This window comes from Mastomys coucha, unplaced genomic scaffold, assembly GCF_008632895.1.
Source record: "Mastomys coucha isolate ucsf_1 unplaced genomic scaffold, UCSF_Mcou_1 pScaffold13, whole genome shotgun sequence".
Classification (NCBI taxonomy): Eukaryota; Metazoa; Chordata; class Mammalia; order Rodentia; family Muridae; genus Mastomys; species Mastomys coucha.
This window is the reverse complement of record NW_022196895.1, coordinates 1,640,425-1,656,064: the sequence shown is the minus strand read 5'-3', so window position 1 is coordinate 1,656,064 and position 15,640 is coordinate 1,640,425. Positions and strand designations below refer to the sequence as shown.

General features: G+C 46.3%; 1 protein-coding gene across 20 annotated transcripts in view; it reads right to left on the bottom strand.

The window, feature by feature from the left end:
• Positions 1-15,640, bottom strand: part of Svil (supervillin) — a 202,556-nt gene that overhangs the window by 140,538 nt on the left and 46,378 nt on the right. For all 20 annotated transcript variants that reach the window (XM_031364880.1, XM_031364879.1, XM_031364877.1 and 17 more), the window contains one exon: positions 5,242-5,337. The gene's annotated coding sequence lies outside the window, so the exon portion shown is untranslated. The remainder of the gene's footprint in view (positions 1-5,241; positions 5,338-15,640) is intronic.

Genomic DNA, 15,640 nt, shown 5'->3' with positions numbered 1-15,640 from the left:
GGTTCTTCTGTGGAGCCCAGCATGGCGGCTTCCCTGAGGCTTGGCCAGTGCTTGTCCAGGTTCTTCTGCGGAGCCCAGCATGGCGGCTTCCCTGAGGCCTGGCCAGTGCTTGTCCAGGTTCTTCTGTGGAGCACAGCATGGTGGCCTCCCTGAGGCCTGGCCAGTGCTTGTCCAGGTTCTTCTGTGGCTCTGTAACTGTAACCCACCTTAGACTGACCTCACTGAGCACCCAGAATGTGGGTTTCCCTGTCATTGAATTTCACCTCCTTTCTGGACTGGACCTCAGAGTTCCACACTCATCTCCATGTTTCCATATCTGAATGTTTCACAGGCATCCCCAGCCTCATGCATCCATACAAACTCAGCAGCACAAGGAAGCTCGCACTGCTCCACATCACCAGTCCCCACCATGCCTATCCTTATGTGTCTTTCAACTGGGGATGACGTGCCTGACTGTCCTGCGCTTCCTCACCGTTAGCTTGTCTTCTCTGCAGATGCATCTACCCAGGCCTTTTACCTGATGTTCATTTTTTTTTAAGTCAAAAAAGCCCTAACCTGTTCTGGACAAGCCCCTCATCGCACATATGACTTGAAGCTATTTTGTCCATTTTCTTCTCTCCATTTGTGATGGGGCATGTTCCAGAGTGTCCACTGTCTTTCTTTACTGCTCTCAGCCTTGTTTCTTTTGGGATGTAAGGGCTCTTGCTGAACTTGGACTTTGCATTTCTCAGCTAGGCTGGCAGCCAGCATACCCCACTGATCCTTTTACCTCTGTGCCCTCCGTGCTGGGATTACAAGCATGCGCAGAACTGAACCTGGCTTTTTTGTTTTCCCTGTGTGGGTGCTGGGATCCAAGCTCTGGTCCTCATGACTGCACTGTAGTTCTTTTTTTAAAATTTTATTTATTTATTTTTTATTAAATTAATTTATTTTTTATACTCCATATTCCATTGCCCGCCCTCCCACCCGATCCACTCTCCAACTGCTCCACATCCTACATCTCCTCCCCAAACCCCTGTCTCCACGTGGATGCCCCACCCCCACCCGACCTGACCTCTGAACTTCCTGGGGCCTCCAGTCTCTTGAGGGTTAGGTGCATCATCTCTGAATGTCACAGACCGGGAAGTCCTCTGCTGTATGTGTGTTGGGGGCCTCATATCAGCTGGTGTGTGCTGTTTGGTGGTCCAGTGTTTGAGAGGTCTCTGGGGTCCAGATTAATTGAGACTGCTGGTCCTCCTACAGGATCTTTCTCCTCAGCTTCTTCCAGCTTTTCCCTAATTCAACCACAGGGGTCAGCTGCTTCTGTCCATTGGTTGGGTGCAAACATCTGCATCTGACTCTTTCAGGTGCTTGTTGGGTCTTTCAGAAGGCAGTCATGATAGATCCCTTTTTGTGAGCGCTCCATAGCCTCAGTAATAGTGCCAGGCCTTGGGACCTTCCCTTGAGCTGGATCCCACTCTGGGCCTGTCACTGGATCTTCTGCTGGGAAGTGGGATCCTTCAGCGGAAGTGGGATCCTTCAGCGGAAGTGGGATCCTGCACAGTAGTTCCTGACCTCCGACCCCCTCTCCAGCACTTTCACTCTCTTGCTCCTTCACTTTGATAAACAGAAGTTTTTAATCTTGGGGAAGATCACTTGGTGTATTTCTCTCTTATCATTTTGCTTTTGATGTTGTTTCTTAAAAACCACACCCCATAGAAAAGAGTTAAGCTTACATTTTCATCGAGTTTCTTCACTTTTAAAGTTGTAGCTTTTACATTATGCTTTTGATTTGTCTTGAATTAATTCCTGCGACATGATGTGAGGGATGGACTCACTTCCGCATGTGGATAGCCAGCTGTCACTAAAGACACTGTTCTTTGCTCTTAGAATGGTTGTACTAAGCAGCCAGAAACCAACAAATGGATGGACTTGTTTCTAGACCTCCGATTACCCCATGTGCCTGCTGTGACTCTCCAGTGATTTTAAATCAGGAGGCTGTTTTCTGCTCTGTTCTCTGGCCTGTGGCAGCCATCCTGGTTCCACTGATTTTCCACATCAGTCATAGGATTAACTGCAAAGGATCCAACCGAAGTTTTAGAGACACGGAATCAAATTTGTGGATAAAGTTGGCAAATATTGAATTTTGCCTTTTTGTTCTGAAACAAGGCTTCAATGCTTCAATATGTAGCCTGGCCACAAACTCACTGCTCTCTATCTCCATGGTCTGCACGCTGAGTTTACAGCGTGTGGCATTATGTCCTACTAGAAGTATTAAGTATTTTTATAACACTAACTATATTTATTCATGAATATGTAATGTTTCCATGATTGTTTATTTATTTCAATGGTGTCCCACAGTTAAGAGTACTTCCTTTGACATCTTCTGTTAAATTCATTCCTATTCTTGTCATACTACTGCATGGAAAAAACTTCATTTTACATTATTCGTTCAAAGTTTAAAAATGCGATGGACTTTTTGTTACATTGTTTTATGTCCTATATAACCTCATGAGCTTGCTCATTATCTCTCACACTCTGATGGATTCTTAAGGGTTTTCTTTGCATAAAATAATGTCATCTGCACACAGAGATAGTTCTGGGGTTTTTTTTTCTTTCTAATTGGATAGTCTCACATTTCATTTCCTTGCAAAAATTGCCCAGGCTACAACCTCTAACACATACTATTAGTCCTCTAATCCCATTAGTTTTGAGAAAGAGTCTCCAGGTTTAGCAGAGAGATGCAACCAAGAAGATGGACAGATGGACAAATAGATGGATGGATGGATGGATGGATGGATGGATGGATGGATGGATGGATTAGAGATGTTATTAGGGATTCTGGGTCTTTTGATAATGAGGATTAAGTCCACAATGGGCCACCTACAAGCTGGAGAGACCCAAAGATGTCTAATACATAGCTCAGGCCAAGTCCAAAGTCTTCAGAACAGAGAATGCAGTGCTACACCTGTCAGTCCAGTTGGGCAGGAAGCCTGAGAACTCCCAGGGCTATGGCGTAAGACCTGAGTCCAAAGTTCCTAGAATGCTGCTAATGTCCAATGGTTGACAGTAAGGGTATTAGGCTCCAGAAGAAAGGCTCCCCTATTAGCCGTTTTCATATATCTGGGCTCCCAGCTGATTGGACGGTGCTGCTCACATGGAGGGGAGATCTTCCTCATGCATTCTACTGACTCAAAAGCAATACCCCTCCCCCCCACACACACACACAGGATCACACACTGGTTTGCCTCCCCCCCCCCCACACACACACGATCACACACTGCTTTGCCAGCCATTTAGGATCCTCTCATCTAGTCAAGCCATATATTTAAATTAACCAGCACAAATACTCAAGGGCAGTGACAAGAGTGGGCATCCTCATCTCTGCCATTAGGGGAAAGCTTTCAGCCTGTACAGAATGAAACAGTCATGGGCTTTGCGTCAGCGTCATTTTCAGGTGAAGAAGTCCATTGCCAACACTGACTTCCTGAGTGTCATTAAGCACAGTGAAGCACAGGACTCGGTTCCTGTGTCTGCCACACACCCTCTTACCCCCTGCCTACCTCCTACTTAGCTCACTACTTCTCACATACATGAAGCCTCTACTGCATGGCATTACATCTCTCCTCACTTAGTCATCACATCAACCTTCAACCTGGGTCAAAGGATCCAGCTCTTTTCATTGTATGAACAAATCTGGCGTCATCTGTATACAGTGTGGACCTGCCAGGATTCATAACTTCCGTACTTGTCACAACCGTTCTTATGAGGCAGATGTGATGACCAGTGCTCTGTAGGCGAGGAACAGGGAAGACAGAGACTACATCCAACTCAGTATTCAAGCCAGGCCATCTAGGTCTAGGGGTCATTCTCTTAAACCTTCCTGGCTTAGTAATTCCTTTTGTTTGTTTGTAGTATTTACATTCTGCATATTAGCACTGCCAATCCAGTTTATAATTATATCCTTAGTATTTTGTTTTGTTTTGTTTTGTTTTGTTTTTTTCGAGACAGTTTCTCTGTGTCGCCTTGGCTGTCCTGGAACTCACTCTGTAGACCAGGCTGGCCTCAAACTCAGAAATCCGCCTGCCTCTGCCTCCCAAGTGCTGGGATTAAAGGCGTGGTCCACCACAACCCAGCCTTAGTAAAGATTTATTTAGTATATGTAAATACACTGTAGCTGTCTTCAGATACACCAGAAGAGAGCATCAGATCTTATTACGGATGGTTGTGAGCCACCATGTGGTTGCTGGGATTTGAACTCAGGACCTTTGGAAGAACAGTCAGCACTCTTAACCACTGAGCCATCTCTCCAGCCCCCCCTTTTAAAAAAGGCTTATTTATTTACTATTATATGTAAGTACATGGTAGCTGTCTTCAGACACACCAGAAGAGGGCATCAGATCTCATTACGGATGGTTGTGAGCCACCATATGGTTGCTGGGATTTGAACTCAGGACTTTTGGAGGAACAGTCAGTGCTCTTAACCACTGAGCCATCTCTCCAGCCCATATCCTTAGTATTTATCATCACTTACGGCTGATGTTCAGAAGATATCTAATTCACATGTGGGATGCTGGTCAAAGGTCACAATTTGCACAAGATTGTGGCAAGCACTGCTGACTACACACAACCATAGAGATGTGCAGGGTCCTTTAGTTTTGAGAAAGACCAGTTATTCAGTACAGTATCCTTCGTTACCTGGCTACACCCCCTATGCCCAGTGCATGAGCAGCCTGGAAGCTGTGCTTAAGGAAATACTTGGAGAAACACCCTGAGGTAGGCCAATAGCAGCCCCAGAAGTAAACCTCTGCCGTCCTTTCTGCACTGGCTCGGTTCCTTTATACAAAGTCTAAAGGAAGATGAGCTTGATGGAATGTATCCAAAATCCCAGCATTCACAACACTGAGTGAGGCAGGAGGATCATGAGTTTGGAGCTAGCCTGGGCTATACAATGAGTTTATCTTAAAACCTAAAAAATTTAAATTAGAGGCAGTCAAAGCTTTTTGAGGACCACAGTTCTGCTCAGAAAGAACCACTCATAAGTCCTTTCACTTCCCTTTCCTGGCAGTCCCAACGGGAACAGCAGGGTACAGGACTGCTGAGAGCTCCATGGCCCTGTAAGGTAGAGACATGTGCTCACTGCAGGAGTGGCTTAGACTTCTCAGGGCCACCCTTCACTGTGTGCTTTTGCCTGCTCACAGAAAACAGGCCAGCCCTGTCTGTGCTATTTCTGAAATGTGCGTGTCTGCCACAGAGACTCACCTTGACAGTTAAATCATGGCTTCTCATGCAGACGCCTTCATCCTCGGTGCTTTAGCCTTCAGCCTTCTGGTCTTCCAACTTATCTACCTGAGCGATCTGGGAGGGGGAGAGAGAAAGAGAGAGAGAGAGAGAGAGAGAGAGAGAGAGAGAGAGAGAGAGAGAGCGCTTTTACGTCACGGCCTAAGAAAGACAACAGCAAATGATATTCCACATTCCCCAACACCCAACCCTTGGCTACAATTACAGAGCTCAGGAGACCTGGAAGCAAAAGGGCAGATGGCCTCCTCTGGGAGTTAGATGTCACATCCAAGAGGCCCTGACGATTCTGGGTCCCTTAGAGGAATGAGTGTTGGATGTGCAGAGGTGGGAGCAGGCCACCTAAGGCATCCACATGGGGTGATTTGGCGCACTGTCTCTGAACACTGAGTCCAGGGTGGGACAAGCTTGAACACTTACTTTCCTCAAAGGTTGGTGAGTATGGGAACAGTGCACCTGCCCTACAAGGTTCTAGAGGAGAAGGATCATCAACACACACGCCTCTACCCATCTTGTGTAGCAAAGTGTTGAGTGTAATGACAGATAGCGAGACCGGGAGAGTCACTGCTCATATTTGAAATGGGCGAGTGCCCACGTGGCATTCGGATGGCTCAGCTGGGAGAGGTGCTGACACAGCAAGACTCCTACCCCAAGATGCAAGCAAAACCAAGGCCATAGGCCCACGGTGGTGTCTGGGGGCAATGTTTCCTGTAGGCTATTTCCGAGCTATCTGTATGTATTTTATGGCAAGTCTCCTCATCACTTCCTAGATCAGCTTTGGCAAGTCTCCTCATCACTTCCTGGATCAGCTTTGGCAGTTTGTTAGGAAGGAGCTCATTGAGCACTAAGTCCCCAGCAGTGAGCTAAAGATGCCCCAGTACCATGGGGCTTCCAGCTCTTGGTAGACATGTGCTTGCTCTGGCTGGTATCCAGAGAATGGGGCTCATTTCCAGAACCAGAGGCAGATACCATGAGCTGAGTAGAAGGGGGCTGGTAATCAGCCCTTATGAAGTTTCCACAAGGCAAAATAATTATCACTACCATTTGGTGAAATTTAGACAGTCATTAACTCATTACCTGAAGCCACAAAGACTGCTATGGTGCATATGAAAACAGACCATTCTTTGTATGTATCTATATAAAATCATGTTCTCTTCTTCTCCACAAATCTGTTTATTACTAAACTTCTTTGGAGGCCTTATAAAGTGGGCTAGACCAATTAGAGACCACCTTCCCCCTAGGGCTATCCCCCCCCAGTGCCTTAAACTATGGAGGAATATGGCTGCTTCAGAAGAGGGGTAGAATGTCAAACATGGGAAAGACAAGAGACATTCACATGGAAAGAAAGGCATGGAGAAGCAAGCCCCAGGCTGGAGAAGGCAGTTCTCATCTCTGCCCAGATGACACGCCTGCATCTGGCCACCTCCTTCCAGAGCCCTGAGAACAGGGGCCTCTAAACCTGTTGTGTATATGACACCTTGGGATGTAGAAGTGTAGGTTGAGGTGGAAGAAATTCTTCAAGGGAGATCAGCATCTTAGGTACCGGATGCTGAAAGCTGACAGGCCTCTGGGTTGATGTAAGAATGCAGTTTGCTCAAAGACAAATGTGATAGCTAAACAGAGAAACGTCCTCTGCACCTAGAGCACTGTCATAGGGCAGCATGTGCTAGTGGGGGTCTGCTCACTGCAGTCAGGACAATGTGGGAGAAACAAAAGAGCAAAGTCAAGTTTAGTGACAGGTTGAAACTGAAAAATCTAGTCAAACTGATATAAAGGATGGAGGTGGGAGGGAAAGAACTAGAAAAAGAAAATAAGGCAAAACTGGACCACTGAGAAGAGAATTCCTAGTGTGGTTGGTATGAAAAGGGAGGAGAGGGGCTGGGGAGCCAGCTCAGAGGTTAAGAGCATTTGCTGTCCATGCAGAAGATTCAGGGTCCTTTCCCAGCACCATCAAGTGTTTCACAAGTGCCCACAACTCCATTTCCAGGGGATCTGACACCCCTGGGCTCTGTGAGTACCCGGCACTCCATGAGATACATACATACATACATGTAGGTATTCACATAATTTAAAAGAAAAAAGAAATAAGAAGAGACAGAGTTGAAAGTCAGGGCCACACGGAAGCACCTGTCTGCTTCTCTGGGGCCACCCCCTTCCTTCTCAAGGTATCCTCCACTTCCTGTACTAGGTGTACCTGTCTAGGAAGGGTAGGAAGCCTAGTTCTAGGGCAGGGCTTCTAGCTAAAGGCTCATTGGGTTGACAGAAACAGTTGCTCATGACATATGGATGTTTCCAGGGTATTGGTTCATGCACTTCTAAATTACCCCAGTGGCAGCTACCTTCATAAGCAGGGTCTGGGACCCTTTAGTCAGGCATCTAGTTGTCCCTGCTCTAGAGTTTGAGGAATGTTCCCTGCCATGGGACCTGTCTTCTAAATGCTGAGTATTTCTCAGTCTCCTCCCAGGATATCCAGAAGCAAGGGAAGCAGGTTCTTAGAGAGTTTCACTGGGCCTCAGGCACTTCCTCCAGACTCAATTCTCAAGATGCCTTTCAGGCTTCTACCCAGGGACATTTTCCTAGAGTGCCTTGCTTCCTGCTCAGGGACATCTGTCCTGAATTCATGCATTGATCTGTCAGTGAACAGGACAATGGTGGTCAGGTCATCTTCGGGAGATTGGGTTCCATGTTCCCTGTGGATAGTCAAATGAACAGACACTGGAGTTCCTTAGGCAGCACAATGAAGTATTTGAATAACCTACTCACAGCCTACCCAGAGTTGTCCTTCATCTCCAGATGACCTGTAATACTAACAAGCAAGTGCCACGGGACTCACTGTTACAGTCCACTGCTTACAGTATAATGATGAGGAGAGTCAGTGTGTGTTCAGTACAGGGGTGTGCTTGCTCTGAACACACCTGGTCTGCAGAGGTTGAGGAATCCGTGGGCTCAGGGGGCTGACCTTCCATCATAACCTTTAGGGCTGCCTTGGCCACCGCGATGATGATCGTGATCAGAACTATAGAATACTCATCAATCAATATTAGGCTGCTTCTAAATACTAAGTACAGCCTTAATAAAATTGTCAAAACAATTTCAAGATGTAAATAGATAACACCAAATAAAAACAAAACAAAATAAGAACAACTCACTACAAAAGGGGCTCCACTGGTAGGAATTCTGTTATGGCTAATAGACTAGGCCTAGCCCAGCTCCTTGCACATATACTTGACAGGCTACTACTTTCAGCTTCTCATCTTGTTAGCATTAAATCTAGGTGGGAACAAGTTGGAAGAAAACCATTGGTAAGAAACTAGATTGTCAGTGAAAGAGACAAGTTATAGAAGCAAAGGACAATGACAAAGTGAAAAGGTGCTACTCAGAGACAGCCACTGGAGACAAGGTGGGGGAAAAGTTCCTGTCACAACTCTCCAGGCCCATGCAATGACTTTAGAAAATAGAAAGGAGAGTGCTCACGGCACACTGGGGTATCTGTGCTCCATCTTGAGGGGTGATGTGTGTGTGTGTGTGTGTGTGTGTGTGTGTATGTGCACGCGCACGCACGTGCGCATGTGCATGCACATGTGTGATTGTGTGTGCCTGTGTGTACCTGTCTGTGTCTGTGTGTGTGTGTGCATGCACATGTGTGATTGTGTGTGCCTGTGTGTGTGTATGTGTGTTGTATATGTATGGTTGTGTGTATATATGTGTAGTTGTGTGTATGTGTGTATGTATGTGTGTGTGCTTGTGTGTTTGTATATGTGTAGGTGTGTGTGTGTGTGTGTGTGTTGTATGTGTGCACAATCATGCAGCACTGAGACAAAGGATAAGTGACAGACTATCCTGACTGACAGCATGAGCATTTGCCCGTATTATCTGTCAGGAAGATTATGCTTTTTTGTGACTCAAGATTTAGAATATTGCACACCAGAACAATATCTATAGCTCAGTGGATATCTTCCTAAATAATGGATTATTAAGTAGATGTTGGTGGTTTTCACTAAGGACACCTTAAAGTTGACTCCATCAACAGTACCCACATTTCATGTGTTTCTGCTCCTCTAAACCAGCCTGCTGGTTTGCATAAACCAGATTCCGCTCTGACACCGTGTGCCTCGAAGTCAACGGGCATGCAGGCCTCAATGGGCACTGACAGAGAACCAGGGGCAGCCACTGGTCTCAAGGTACTCACAGTCCAAACAGCAACTGACACAGAGGACACACAAAGCTGAGAAAGCTAAAGCAAGTGCCACAATATTATCAATGGGGTCAAACTCTAGCATGCCTCTGTCCTGGGGAGCAGCTTCCTGCATGATAAGCTCCCCACCTTGTGAGCTTGAGCTATTTCTGTTTTCATATGTCCACACATATGTATATTTGCATACAGAGGCACACACACACATTTTTCTAAAGCCTTTAGTGGAGACTGATGGGGTGGCTTAGTAACAGAGTGTTCCTAGGACATACAAAGTTCTGGGTTCAATCCTCAGTACTGCAAACAAACAAACAAACAAAGAAAAGCATCTGATGGCTTCTACTCCTAACCTCAAGATGAACAAATAAGTAGCAACTATCGAAGAAAACCTCTTCTTATTACATGACAGGCACGTGCTTATATAAAATGCTCCGATATTACCTACAGCAACAGAATCTAAGATCCAACCATATAATTCAAAATTAGGATTATAACAATGATGGTAATAATTACAATTCTAATTAAACACACATACTGTTTCTATAAGGCATCTCGGAGAACACAGCACTCCAGGGTCTCACCGAGACATCACAACTCACTCCAAGGACTCAGACAAATCTGTAAGCATGGGAGAATGTGTTACAGACAGTCTAAAGTCCCTGCATTAGCCAGCACAGTGCGAAAACTATGGCAGAGGCAAAGGGCAGACTCCCCAGTGCAAGGCTGTAGGGCAAAAGCAACATGTGCTTTGAGTCATCTTGACCATTCTCTGAATTCCTGGGACCACTGAGGTCCACTCACACTTTCAATCCTGGTGAAAGCAAGTTTTTTTCTTTCCTAACTTTGAGTGGATGTGTTTTCACAAAAACAAAATGACACTGGCCAGATTTTAATCTTTGCTACCTAGATGACACCTAGGCAAATAGCAAATTTAAAAGCTTACTGTTCTGTATACTAGGTTTGATACAAAAAATATACACTAAGGGCTTGTTATGATTAGCTACACAAGTTAGAAGGGAACCTTCATAGAGGGATCGCCTTTATCAGATGGCCTGTAGACCAGCCTGCGGAAGAGGCATTTCTTGATTAATGATTGATGGGGCTGATGCTATCCCTGGGCATGTGGTCTTGGGTTGTACAATGAAATAAGATGAGCAAGCCACAAGGGGCAAGCAGTAAATAATCAGGACACTACCATGGCCTCTGTTTCAGTTCCCAGGGTCTTCCAGACCTCCTTTATGATGGATGGTAACCTGAAGGATGGAATAAACCTTTTCCTCCCCGAGTTGTTTTTTATAACAGAAATAGAAAAGCCCATCGGGACAGACTATGGCTTGCTGTGCACTCCCTGCCCCATACTCTCAGTACGGAAGGAAGGTGAAGGATCCAGACTAAATCTTGAGAACCTTCATCTTTTCTCTCCATCATTTAAGTTGGACCCCCTTGTTACCATCTTACCAGGTAACTCTCCAAAGCTTCAAGGATGAGGAGCCTCATGAGCCAGCGGCTCCCCTTTTAGTAAGATGTGCATAATACCAAGAGCCTACAGTAGATTCTCTTACTCTCTTAGACTTTCTAAGCCATAACCTTAGTGAATGTGCATTTGCGAGACTTTATATACTGCCTACAGGCAATGCTTCGCACAACATAAATTCCTAGTTCTCTTTGATGTAACTCTGAAAGCAGGCTGCATCAATGATAGTTGAGTGCTCCTGGACAGAATCTATCCAGCCCAGTTCTTAGTGGGCAGTGCCCATGAATGAATAGATCCTGTGGGTCCTCTGATTCGTGCTTATGTGTATGCTTCCTGGTCCCCTAAATCAAGCTTATGCTTAAGCCTCACGACAAGGACTTCTAAATGCAAAGCCAAGTTGGTTAGATTTCCTCCAGGTCTGTTTGTTGACAAATGGTCACTCACTACACTATAATTTCTTCTTGACCAAGACCAGTGGGTGTCCAAACTGAAAATAGTGCCAAATTCTAACAACCCAGATGCCTACTAACTAACTAACTAACTGACTGACTGACTAACTAACTAACTAACTAACTAACTAACTAACTAACAGGATGGCAAGATACACAGCCTGAGTATGCAGGCAAAGGGATGATTCACATAAACACGGGATGCGATTTAAAGTATCAGATCTGCAAATTCCTGCTTCGCATTTCTGTAGCACATTGACCATGGGTTCCTTTAATCATAAAAACTGAAGCTGCTTTATGAGGAAATGTCAAACACAAAGGGAAACAGTGCCCAAAAAATAATTTTTAGATGGAAATAGCAATAAAGAAGAAAAAATATTTAAAGAATATCTATGTCAAATCCTCCAAGCCGAGAGTATAGGAGCCCAGCTTTCAAAGGCAGGGGCAAGAAGATCTAGAGTTCAAGGCCAGCCTGGGCTAGTCAGTGTGAGAGCTGGCCAAAAGAGCCACATAAAAAGAAGAAACAAAAACCTCCCCAAACATCTAGCTCAAATATAATTGTTCAACTCATAACTCAACTCTTTAAATGGAGGAAACAATCTGAGAGAGGAGTTCAGAGCACCCCAGAAACCATAGCTTCCTCCTGCACCTGTGTGACTCTAAGAAATAAGTAAGTGACACCAGAGACACGATGCCCTTTAAAGCCCTGGGGCCTGAGTCAATGGATGGTAGCATAAAAACACTACTCCTCGGGTGGGAGCTGACCACTAGAGCTTAGCAGAGCTATCAGATGCCTGCTTCCTGTCAAATGAATATGAATCATTCCTCTTTTGAGCGATTTCAACCCTTGATCTCACCGGGCAGAGAAGGGAGTGAGCAGGTGTCCAGCTCCCACACTGCACACTGTGGCAAACAAGAGAAACAGGTTTTTAGGTGCATTATTAACAATGACCACAGCAGCTGCTCTCAGCACCGTCTTCATATTAACAGCTAGTCATCACTAGCTCCGATTAGCAGAGCCTCTTTCTACAGCTGAGGAAACTGAGGCATAGGTTAAACAGAAAGGAGGATGAGAAATCTGAAGACAGACAGATACTCATGTGTGGATTATGAAGTAGTCATACAACTACATACACTTACAACAGTGGCGCACTAAAAAGAGAAGAATGCTACTATATCTAAATTATGTAGTATGAATCTGACTTTTAAAAGCAACTCGGCAGTTACCTCAACAAAACTACTGGCTACAAGGTCCTACACACCATGATGCTTGTTTGTTTTGCAGGTCATGCTCTGTTGTCTTCACACTTATTTACAGAGCGATCACTGCTAGGGATAATGACTACATGTGCAAGGAACGGAAGCTCTTTTCATCATACGGCATTTCCTAAAGTACCCTGACACGCAGACAGTTTGGGACTGTACCCTGGAGTGTACACAGACAGTCTGGGGGCTGTACCCCGGAGTGTACACAGACAGTATGGGGCTGTACCCCAAAGTATACACAGACAGTATAGGGCTGTACCCTGGAGTGTACACAGACAGTATGGGGGCTGTACCCTGGAGTGTACACAGACAGTCTGGGGCTGTACCCCGGAGTGTACACAGACAGTCTGGGGCTGTACCCTGGAGTGTACACAGACAGTCTGGGTGGGGCTGTACCCCGGAGTGTACACAGATAGTCTGGGACTGTACCCTGGAGTGTACACAGTCTGGGGCTGTACCCTGGAGTGTACACAGTCTGGGGCTGTACCCTGGAGTGTACACAGACAGTCTGGGGGCTGTACCCTGGAGTGTACACAGACAGTCTGGGGCTGTACCCTAGAGTGTACACAGACAGTCTGGGGCTGTACCCTAGAGTGTACACAGACAGTATGGGGCTGTACTCTGGAGTGTACACAGACAGTATGGGGGCTGTACCCTGGAGTGTACACAGACAGTATGGGGACTGTACCCTGGAGTGTACACAGACAGTCTAGGGCTGTACCCTGGAGTGTACACAGACAGTATGGGGGCTGTACCCTGGAGTGTACACAGACAGTCTGGGTGGGAGCTGTACCCTGGAGTGTACACAGACAGTCTGGGGGCTGTACTCTGGAGTGTACACAGTCTGGTGCTGTACCCTGGAGTATACACAGACAGTCTGGGGGCTGTACCCTGGAGTGTACACAGACAGTATGGAGCTGTACCCTGGAGTGTACACAGACAGTCTGGGTGGGGCTGTACCCTGGAGTGTACACAGTCTGGGGCTGTACCCTGGAGTGTACACAGACAGTCTAGGGCTGTACCCTGGAGTGTACACAGACAGTCTGGGGCTGTACCCTGGAGTGTACACAGACAGTCTGGGGCTGTACCCTGGAGTGTACACAGACAGTCTGGGGCTGTACCCTGGAGTGTACACAGACAGTCTGGGGCTGTACCCTGGAGTGTACACAGACAGTCTGGGGCTGTACCCTGGAGTGTACACAGACAGTCTGGGGCTGTACCCTGGAGTGTACACAGTCTGGGGCTGTACCCTGGAGTGTACACAGACAGTATGGGGCTGTACTCTGGAGTGTACACAGACAGTATGGGGGCTGTACCCTGGAGTGTACACAGACCGTCTGGGGGCTGTACCCTGGTGTGTACACAGACAGTCTGGGTGGGGCTGTACCCCGGAGTGTACACAGACAGTCTGGGGCTGTACCCTGGAGTGTACACAGACAGTCTGGGGCTGTACCCTGGAGTGTACACAGACAGTCTAGGGGCTGTACCCTGGAGTGTAGACAGACAGTCTGGGGGCTTTTATACACCAGTCCCTCTTATTCTCAGTTACGCTTTCTACAAATCCTATTTGAATAATTTCAGAGCCAATTTCTTAGGTTATAAGGTCTGGGGTTAGACACCATCCTTAGCAGTGTGAGGAAACTTCACCCAATCCAGCTCACTCCCTTGCCCAGGGTTTCCCATTCTGTAGAGCATCCACATGCTTTACCTTGTAGCAATCTCCACAGTTACAATGTCAAGGTATCCCCAGGACTTGTGTTCAGGCACCCCTTATTCCACTTAACTGTGCTCTCAACCACAATACAGATGCTGGGAACTTGGAAAGAAGTGAAGTAAGAAGCTACAGCATGCTTTCTAAGTTAGCACACAGAAGTCCAACAAAACAATGTGAAAGAGAAAACAATATTCAAACAAGTCACAAAGTTTTGATAGAATTGGTCTACTTTATTACTAGTTACTAAACTGTTCGTATATGGTTTGCCGTGTTATCATGCCATGGTTTGATAATAACTATGATGCCAGACACCCTGCAGGGTAACTTGGAAGCTCCACCCACAGCTAAGTGGAAACCACTGGATTACAAATGAGTAAATATGGGTCTTTCTCCTTGTGCTAAATATGCGGTAGGTGATCGTGGTGGAGGAAGGGATGTGTGCACACAGCAGCACTGGCTGTCAGCACAGGCCGTCACTCCAGCCCTGCTGATTCACTGTAATCTTCCGATAGCGCCATGGAAATGTTGAGCTATGCTGCAAATCAATGAAAACTAACTGCTGGAGCCCTTACCAAGAAGTAAAACAAGATAACTCTTGGCTGTGGAATGGCAAGCCTTGAGTGATACAGGGAATAGCTTCTTAGAGAAAACTCACAGCACTGTTGAAAAACATACCTGCAATATGATCTAGTTTGTAGATTCAGGCTCCAAACAACGTCAGAAATCTGGCTCTCTCTTTGACTCAATACTCAACCATCTTGGTGGTCTATGTGTACAAAGTATCACAGATCCAGTGATCCACCAAAACCTTTGTCTCCAAGGACACATATTCTGAGTCACGGGAACTAAGTAGAAAAGATTCGAATGACCAGATTGATGCACGCACACCAAGTGTATAAGAAAATGACTGGATTGAACAATACACACTGAGTGTGTAAGAAAAGCACAAGGAAAAATCATGGTAGGTGTGAGGGCTTCTACCGTACATTACACCATGCCCAGGCGTCTCTGAGAAGATGCTGGAGTGAAGCTGGTGAAGATCACAGAAAGCCCTGTACAAGCAATAATAAGCACGTTCAGGCAAGGGAAGAGCAGGGCCCAACTCCCAGCTCTGGAGACGGGAGTGGGAGATGGATGTTCAAGAGACACGTGGCGTGGTCAGTCTGGCTGGAATAGAGAAGAGGAAAGGAAGGAGATCAAGGTAGCCCTGTAAGGCAGAGTGGCTGGGAACAGCCGAGAGCAGATACCCATCATGTAAGGCAGAGTGG